Consider the following 8,794-nt stretch of genomic DNA (forward strand, 5'->3'; position numbering starts at 1 on the left):
CCAAGCATCATAAAACAACAAAATTACACTAGGGTTGAGAATCTTACCACACCCAAGGTCCAAGGAGACAAGATTAACCTTCTCCTTCAAGAGAGTTGGGTCCTATAACATCAAAGAACCCAAAATCTCAACATTTCACCCATGAAATTCGAAAATAAGGGCTGAGATTTCGAATAGAAACTTGTGGCTTACCTCAAGATTGATTGTATGGGTTTTGTAGAGCTCTCCGTGGTGAACGCGTGGCCGCAAACGGGGCGGCAATCGGAGCTCTAGATCAAAAGTTATGGTGGTTTGAAGATCAACCAAGGGAGAGAACTTGAGAGAGTGTTCTTCCTCCCTTTCTCTCTAATTTCAGCTTGTGTGTGTAACAAATGAGGAGAGAGAGTGCTAAAAACTAGGGTTTTGGTTAAGTTATGTTGGGCCAAGGGCCCACTTTGGGTCCAATTGGCCCGGTTTGGCCCGTTCGGTCCAATCTTGGTCCGAATTCTATGAAATTGGTACCAAAATTCTCGTCTCAATTTCCTCTACCATATTTAGCCATAAAAATTACATTTTAGGCTTTCTAGAATAAATTCTCATTTATGGATTAATTAGCCGTTAATTAACCGGGTTTTACAAGAGAGAGAGAGAGAGAGAGAGAGAGAGAGAGAGAACAGGGAAGCTGCCGCCATGAGTGCCGCTGCCAGAGGATGAAGAAGCCTCGTCGGTATTTTGGCCGCAATAAATAGTGTCGTGGTCATTGGGAAACGCTGCCAGAGTCAGTCGTTAGAGCTGCGGTTACTCTGCTCCTGGGTTCTTTCTCGGTACAGTAAGTTGTTCTTACCTTTAAACCTTCGCCGCTAGCATATAAGTATTATGTTATCTTTGGTTAAAGATTTTGAGGTTTTGGTAACGTAGGATCAAGTTTTGATTGTTGCATGTCGTGATTGGAGTTGCGGTTATTGTCGCGGGAGCGATGTGGAGCTGTGGTTGTGGCCGCAGCTGCTGCGGGCTGAGGGAAAAAGATTTTTGTCACATAGAGGCACTTTCCTTAAACTCATCTTATTTTCAAGAATTGTTATAAATCGATACTGATGCAAAAATATATATTTGGTGATTATGTGAGTCTTATGGATTGAAGTGAGTTGTTTTGGATGAATGAAATTATTTGTTTGATTGATTTATTGATCGAGTGAGAAAGTTGAATATTATGATTAGTTTACTGATGTTGTTGAATTGGTTTTTCTTAATTTACTGGAAGAGATTTAATATTGGAATTTGGGCTGATTTTGGAAATGAGTTGATTTTTGAAAAAAATTTAATATTGGAATTTGTTTGATTTTGGAAATGATTGGGTATTTGCAAATGATTTGATAATGGAAATGGTTGAGAAGGGTTTGAGAGATGTTTGGATGGAACTCTTGAAGGGTGGTATAGTCTGAGTTTTAGGGCAGGTGTTGCTGAAAATTTTGTAAGCTTGCACAAAAGTGAATAACAAGAATTAACTTATTTTGTTTTGATTTTGATTAAAGTATTATGTTTTGAGTTTGATTAAAGAACCATATTTTGAGGAGTTTTGGTGAATTTAAAGTATTTGAATTTTGATTGGTAAAGAAAGATAATTTTGAGTCTTTGGGGAAGTTAGTAAACTTGAGAACGAGTTTCATTTGATTATTTTTAATTAAACGGTTAATTGAAGAATTATTTTATTTGATTTGGATTAATTAAGGAAAGGATTATTTTTTAGGATGAAAATGATTATGTTCAATTAAGTGACTTTCGTGAAAACTTTGTAAGTTTGATTAAAAAATGGTTTTGAAGTTAATTGTTTTTTGGGTTTTTAGTGGTTTTAAAAGCTATTGAATTTGATTGATGAAATAAAATAATTTTTGAGTCTTTTGGAAATAGTTTAAACTTGGGACTGAAATTTGGAATCAATTTTGGGAATTTGATTTACTTAAAAATGAGTTTATTTGATTGATTCAAATCAAGGAGTTATGATTTAAGGATTTTACTGATTTTAAAGAACGAGATTGATTGTAGTTCCCCCCTAAAGTCTCAACACGCTGCCATGGAGTTTAATTAATAAAAAGTGGTTTTGGGTTTAAAGAAAAATGATTTGAGGAAAAGTGATTCTTGGCATGCGGTGAACTGAACGTATATTGCAATTGAGTAACTGGTCAAGTTGAGATTGAGAATTCTCTCTCTTACTATGATAGACAACTTGAGGATGAGGATTCCATTTCTTGCTGCGGTGGACAAGCTTGAGGTTGAGGATTCTCTCGCTTGTCGCACCGGAAAGTAGGATAGAAGGTCGAGGATTCCTTTTGGTTCAATTCTGTATTATTAATTCTAATTTTGGTTATGTTTGACTATGTTGGATTGAAATGAGTTTTGGATTAATATGTCGAGGATGATAGTTTTATCTCGCTCACGGAGTAATGAATTTTGAAAAGGATACAGCTTATTAGGCCTGCGAGGTATACAGGGTACTCACCTTGCGAGAAATACAAGTTATTCTGCCTGCGAGGTGTACAGAGCACTTAATTCTGCGAAGTATTCAAGACACTCAACCCTACGAGGTTCTCTCTGTCTGTGAGGTGTACAGGGCACTCACCTTGCAAGATATACAGAGTATTAACTCTGCGAGGTGTATAGGGCAGTCACCCTGCGAAACAATAGTATTTATATAGCGAGTAAACAGTAGAGAGAACAATGTCCGGGTTAGCTACCGAATGTGTCAAGTTCTAGCGATTAACCGAAACGTGAGCTCATAGCCAGTAGGACAGGCATGCATCATATGCATCTATGTGACATTGTTTGGGTGTGCATATTGTGTTTAGTTTGCCTATGTGAATATTTCTGTTTAACTGCTAATTGTCATACTTACTGTAATTGCTCTTGATTATGTTTGAACTTCCTTACTTGTAAATGTGACTATTGGTTCGGGATCTAGTGATTGGAGTGGTAGTTTGATTATACTTTGGGCCAGAGGCCGTGATTGTTAATGAGCGAATAATTTATACGCTTTTGGCATTGTTTTTAGGTAGTTTTTAGTAGGATCTAGCTACTTTTAGGGATGTTTTTATTAGTTTTTATGCAAAATTTACATTTCTGGACTTTACTATGAGTTTTTGTATTTTTCTATAATTTTAGGTATTTTCTGGCTGAAATTGCGGGACCTGAGCAAAAATCTGATAGGAGGCTAAAAAAGGACTACAGATGCTGTTGGATTCTGACCTCCCTGCACTCAAAATGGATTTTCTAGAGCTACAGAACTCCAAATGACGTACTCTCAACTGCGTTGGAAAGTATACATCCAGGGATTTCCAGCAATATATAATAGTCCATACTTTATTCGAGTTTAGATGACGCAAACTGGCGTTCAATGCCAGTTCCATGCTGCATTCTGGAGTAAAACGGCAGAAACACGTCACAAACCAGAGTTAAATGCCAAAAACACATTACAACTTGGCGTTTAATCCCAAGAGAAGCCTCTGCACGTGTAAAGCTCAAACTCAGCTCAAGCACACACCAAAGTGGGCCCCGGAAGTGGATTTCTGCACTTAGACTTATTTCTGTAAACCCTAGTAGCTAGTTTAGTATAAATAAAACTTTTTACTATTGTACTAAGTATCTTTTGACTGGGTCTTTTCCCCTATTTTCGAATTCATATGTCATTTAGGGAGGCTGGCCATTTGGCCAGGCCTAGACCTTGTACTTATGTATTTTCAACGGTGGAGTTTCTACACACCATAGATTAAGGTGTGGAGCTCTACTGTTCCTCGAGTATTAATGCAATTACTATTATTCATCTATTCAATTCAGCTTATTCTTATTCTAAGATATTCGCTACATTTCAACATGATGAATGTGATGATTCGTGACACTCATCATCATTCTCACTTATGAACGTGTGCCTGACAACCACTCCCGTTCTACCTTAGATCGAGCGTGTATCTCTTAGCCTCCATTCCGAAAGATCGGAGTCTTCGAGGTATAAGCTAGAATTATTGGCGGCCATTCCTAAGATCTAGAAAGTCTAAACCTTGTCTGTGGTATTCCGAGTAGGATCTGGGCTGGGATGACTGTGACGAGCTTCAAACTCGCGAGTGTTGGGCGTAGTGACAGACGCAAAAGAATCACTATATTCTATTCCAACATGATCGAGAACCGACAGATGATTAGCATTTTGTGACAAAGCATTTGGACCATTTTCACTGAGAGGATGGGAAGTAACCATTGACAACGGTGACGCCCTACATACAGCTTGCCATAGAAAGGAGTAAGAATGATTGGATGAAAGCAGTAGGAAAGCAGAGATTCAGAAGGAACACAGTATCTTCATGCGCTTATCTGAAATTCCCACCAATGAATTACATAAGTATCTCTATCTTTGTTTTATGCTTTATTTATCTTTATATTCGAAAACCATTATAACCATTTGAATCCGCCTGACTGAGATTTACAAGATGACCATAGCTTGCTTCATACCAACAATCTCCGTGGGATCGACCCTTACTCACGTAAGGTTTATTACTTGGACGACCCAGTGCATTTGCTGGTTAGTTGTGCGAAGTTGTGAAAAAGAGTGATATTACAATTGTGCGTACCAAGTTGTTGACGCCATTAAGATCACAATTTCGTGCACCAAGTTTTATGGCGCCGTTGCTGGGGATTGTTTGAGTTTGGACAACTGACGGTTCATCTTGTTGCTCAGATTAGGTAATTTTCTTTTCAAAAAGTTTTCAAAAATCTTTCAAAATTATCTTCTTTTTTTGTTTTTCCAAAATATAATTTTCAAAAAATCCAAAAATTTTTTAAAATCATAAAAACCAAAAATATTTTGTGTTTCTTGTTTGAGTCTAGTGTCAATTTTTATGTTTGGTGTCAATTGCATGTTTTTAAAATTTATGCATTTTTTCGAAAAAAACTCATGCATGGTGTTCTTTATGATCTTCAAGTTGTTCTTGGTAAGTCTTCTTGTTTGATCTTCATATTTTCTTGTTTTGTGTCTTTTGTTGTTTTTCATATGCATTTTTGCATTCATAGTGTCTAAACATGAAAAATTTCTAAGTTTGGTGTCTTGCATGTTTTTCTTTTCTTGAAAAGTTTTCAAAAATAAGTCTTGATGTTCATCTTGATCTTCAAAGTGTTCTTGGTGTTCATCTTGACATTCATAGTGTTCTTGCATGTTTTCTTTGTTTTGATCTTAATTTTTCATGTTGTGAGTCATTTTGTGGTTTTTCTCTCTCCTCATTAAAAATTCAAAAATAAAAAATATCTTTTCCTTATTTTACTCAAAAATTCGAAATCTTTGGGTTGACTTAGTCAAAAATTTTTTAAAATTAGTTATTTCTTGTTAGTCAAGTCAAGATTTCAATTTTAAAAATCTTATCTTTTCAAAATCTTTTTCAAAAATCAAATATTTTTCATTTTTATTTCATGTTTTTCGAAAAAAAAAGTTTTTAAAATTGATTTTAAAATCTTTTTCTTAATTTTATTTCATAATTTTCAAAAACTTTACTAACAATTAATGTGATTGATTCAAAAATTTGAAGTTTGTTACTTTCTTGTTAAGAAAGGTTCAATCTTTAAATTCTAGAATCATATCTTTTAGTTTCTTGTTAGTCAAGTAATCGATTTTAATTTTAAAAATCAAATTTTTTAAAATAAATTTCAATCATATCTTCTTTCAAAATTGATTTCAAAAATCTTTTCTAACTTCCTATCTTTTCAAAATTGATTTTCAAATCTTTTTCAACTAACTAATTGACTTTTTGTTTGTTTTACTATTTCTTATCTTTTTCAAAACCACCTAACTACTTTTCTCTTTCTAATTTTCAAAAATCACCATCCATCTTTTTCAAAATTCTTTTAATTAACTAATTGTTTCAAATTTTAATTTTGATTTAATTTTCAAAAATCACTAACCATTTTTTCAAAAACAATTTTCGAAATTCTCTCCTTCTCATCTCCTTCTATTTATTTATTTATTTACTAACACTTCTCTTCATCTAAAAAAATTCGAACCCTCACTTCTCCTCTGTGTTCGAATTTTTCTCCTTCTTTATTCTTATTCTTCTTTTCTTCTACTCACATAAATGAATCTCTATACTGTGACATAGAGGATTCCTCTTCTTTTCTGTTCTCTTCTTTTTCATATGAGCAGGAGCAAGAAACAAGAACATTCTTGTTGAAGCAGATCCTGAACCTGAAAGGACTCTGAAGAAGAAACTATGAGAAGCTAAAATACAACAATCCAGAGAAAACCTTACAGAAATTTTCGAAAAAGAAGATGAGATGGCAGCCGAAAATAATAACAACAACAATAATGCAAGGAAGATGCTTGGTGATTATACTACACCTACTTCCAATTTTTATGGAAGAAGCATCTCAATCCCTGCCATTGGAGCAAACAATTTTGAGCTGAAGCCTCAACTAGTTGCTCTAATGCAACAGAACTGCAAGTTTCATGGACTTCCATCAGAAGATCCCTATCAGTTTTTAACTGAGTTCTTGCAGATCTGTGATACTGTTAAGACTAATGGAGTAGATCCTGAAGTCTACAGGCTCATGCTTTTCTCCTTTGCTGTAAGAGACAGAGCTAGAACATGGTTGGACTCACAACCTAAAGATAGCCTGGATTCTTGGGATAAGCTGGTCACGGCCTTCTTGGCCAAGTTCTTTTCTCCTCAAAAGCTGAGCAAGCTTAGAGTGGATGTTTAGACCTTCAAGCAAAAAGATGGTGAATCCCTCTATGAAGCTTGGGAAAGATACAAGCAGTTAACCAAAAAGTGTCCTTCTGACATGCTTTCAGAGTGGCCCATTTTGGATATATTCTATGATGGTCTATCTGAGTTCTCTAAGATGTCACTGGACCATTCTACAGGTGGATCCATTCACCTAAAGAAAACGCCTACAGAAGCTCAAGAACTCATTGACATGGTCGTAAATAACCAATTCATGTACACCTCTGAGAGGAATCCTGTGAGTAATGGGACGCCTCAAAGGAAGGGAGTTCTTGAAATTGATACTTTGAATGCCATATTGGCTCAGAACAAAATGTTGACTCAGCAAGTCAACATGATTTCTCAGAGTCTGAATGGATGGCAAAATGCATCCAACAGTACTAAAGAGGTATCTTCTGAAGAAGAAGCTTATGATCCTGAGAACACTGCAATGGCAGAGGTGAATTACATGGATGAACCCTATGGAAACACCTATAATCCCTCATGGAGAGATCATCCTAATTTCTCATGGAAGGATCAACAAAAGACCCAATAAGGCTTTAATAATGGTGGAAGAAACATGCTTAGCAATAGCAAGCCTTTTCCATCATCTTCTCAGCAACAAACAGAGAATTCTGAGCAGAGCCCCTCTAGCTTAGCAAACATAGTCTCTGATCTATCTAAGGCCACTTTAAGTTTCATGAATGAAACAAGGTCCTCCATTAGAAACTTGGAGGCATAAATGGGCCAGCTGAGTAAGAAAATTACTGAAACTCCTCCTAGTACTCTCCCAAGCAATACAGAAGAGAATCCAAAAAGAGAGTGCAAGGCCATTGATATTATCAAAATGGCCGAATCCAAGGAGGAAGGGAAGGATGTGAATCCCCATGAGGAAGACCTCATGGGACGTCCTCCAGACAGAAGGGAGTTCCCTATTGAGGACCTAAAGGAATCTGAGGCTCATATATAGACCATAGAGATTCCATTAAACTTTCTTCTGCCATTCATGAGCTTTGAGAACTATTCTTCCTCTGAAGAGGATGAAGATGTAACTGAAGAGTAAGTTGCTCAATATCTAGGAGACATCATGAAGCTGAATGCCAAGTTGTTTGGTAATGAGACTTGGGAAGGTGAACCTCCCTTGCTCATTAGTGAACTAAATACATAGGTTCAACAAACTTTACCTCAAAAGAAACAAGATCCTGGTAAATTCTTAATACCCTATACCATAGGCACCATGACCTTTGAGAAGGCTCTGTGTGACCTGGGGTCAGGTATAAATTTTCTGCCACTCTCTGTAATGGAAAAACTGGGGATCTTTGAGGTACAACCTGCAAGAATCTCATTAGAGATGGCAAATAAGTCAATAAACAAGCTTATGGATTGGTAGAGGACGTGTTAGTGAAGGTTAAAGGCCTTTACATCCCTGCTGATTTCATAATCCTAGACACTGGGAAGGATGAGGATGAATGCATCATCCTTGGAAGACCCTTCCTAGCCACAGCAGGAGCTGTGATTGATGTTGACAGAGGAGAGCTAGTCCTTCAATTGAATGGAAACTACCTTGTGTTTAAAGCACAAGGATCTCCCTCTGCAACCATGGAAAAGAAGCACGATAAGCTTCTCTCAATACAGAGTCAAACAAAGCCCCCACAATCAAACTCTAAGTTTGGTGTTGGGAGGCCACAACCAAACTCTAAGTTTAGTGTTGAACCCCCACATTCAAACTCTAAGTTTGGTGTTGGGAGGTCCCAACAATGCTCTGAATATCTGTGAAGCTCCACGAGAGCTCACTGTCAAGCTATTGACATTAAAGAAGCGCTTATTGGGAGGCAACCCAATTTTTATTTATCTATATTTCTATTGTTCTTTTATGTTTTATTAGGTTTATGATCATGTGGAGTCACAAAACAATTGTCAGAATAAAAAACAGTAGAAGAAAAAGCACACCCTGGAGGAAGAGCTGTCTGGCGTTTAAACGCCAGAAACAAGCATCTGTCTAGCATTTAATGCTAGAAACAAGCATCAGGCTGGAGTTAAAAGGCAGAAACAGGCTACATTTGGGCGTTTAACGCCAGAAATAA

At 36.6% G+C, this 8,794-nt stretch overlaps 1 non-coding gene across 1 annotated transcript; it reads right to left on the minus strand.

The window, feature by feature from the left end:
• Positions 1 to 6,687: 6,687 nt before the first annotated feature.
• On the minus strand, positions 6,688 to 6,795 carry LOC127740963 (small nucleolar RNA R71). The gene has a single exon (XR_008001818.1). It is a non-coding gene; the product is annotated as a small nucleolar RNA R71 (small nucleolar RNA).
• Positions 6,796 to 8,794: the final 1,999 nt, after the last annotated feature.

This window comes from Arachis duranensis, chromosome 7, assembly GCF_000817695.3.
Source record: "Arachis duranensis cultivar V14167 chromosome 7, aradu.V14167.gnm2.J7QH, whole genome shotgun sequence".
NCBI classification, from domain to species: domain Eukaryota; kingdom Viridiplantae; phylum Streptophyta; class Magnoliopsida; order Fabales; family Fabaceae; genus Arachis; species Arachis duranensis.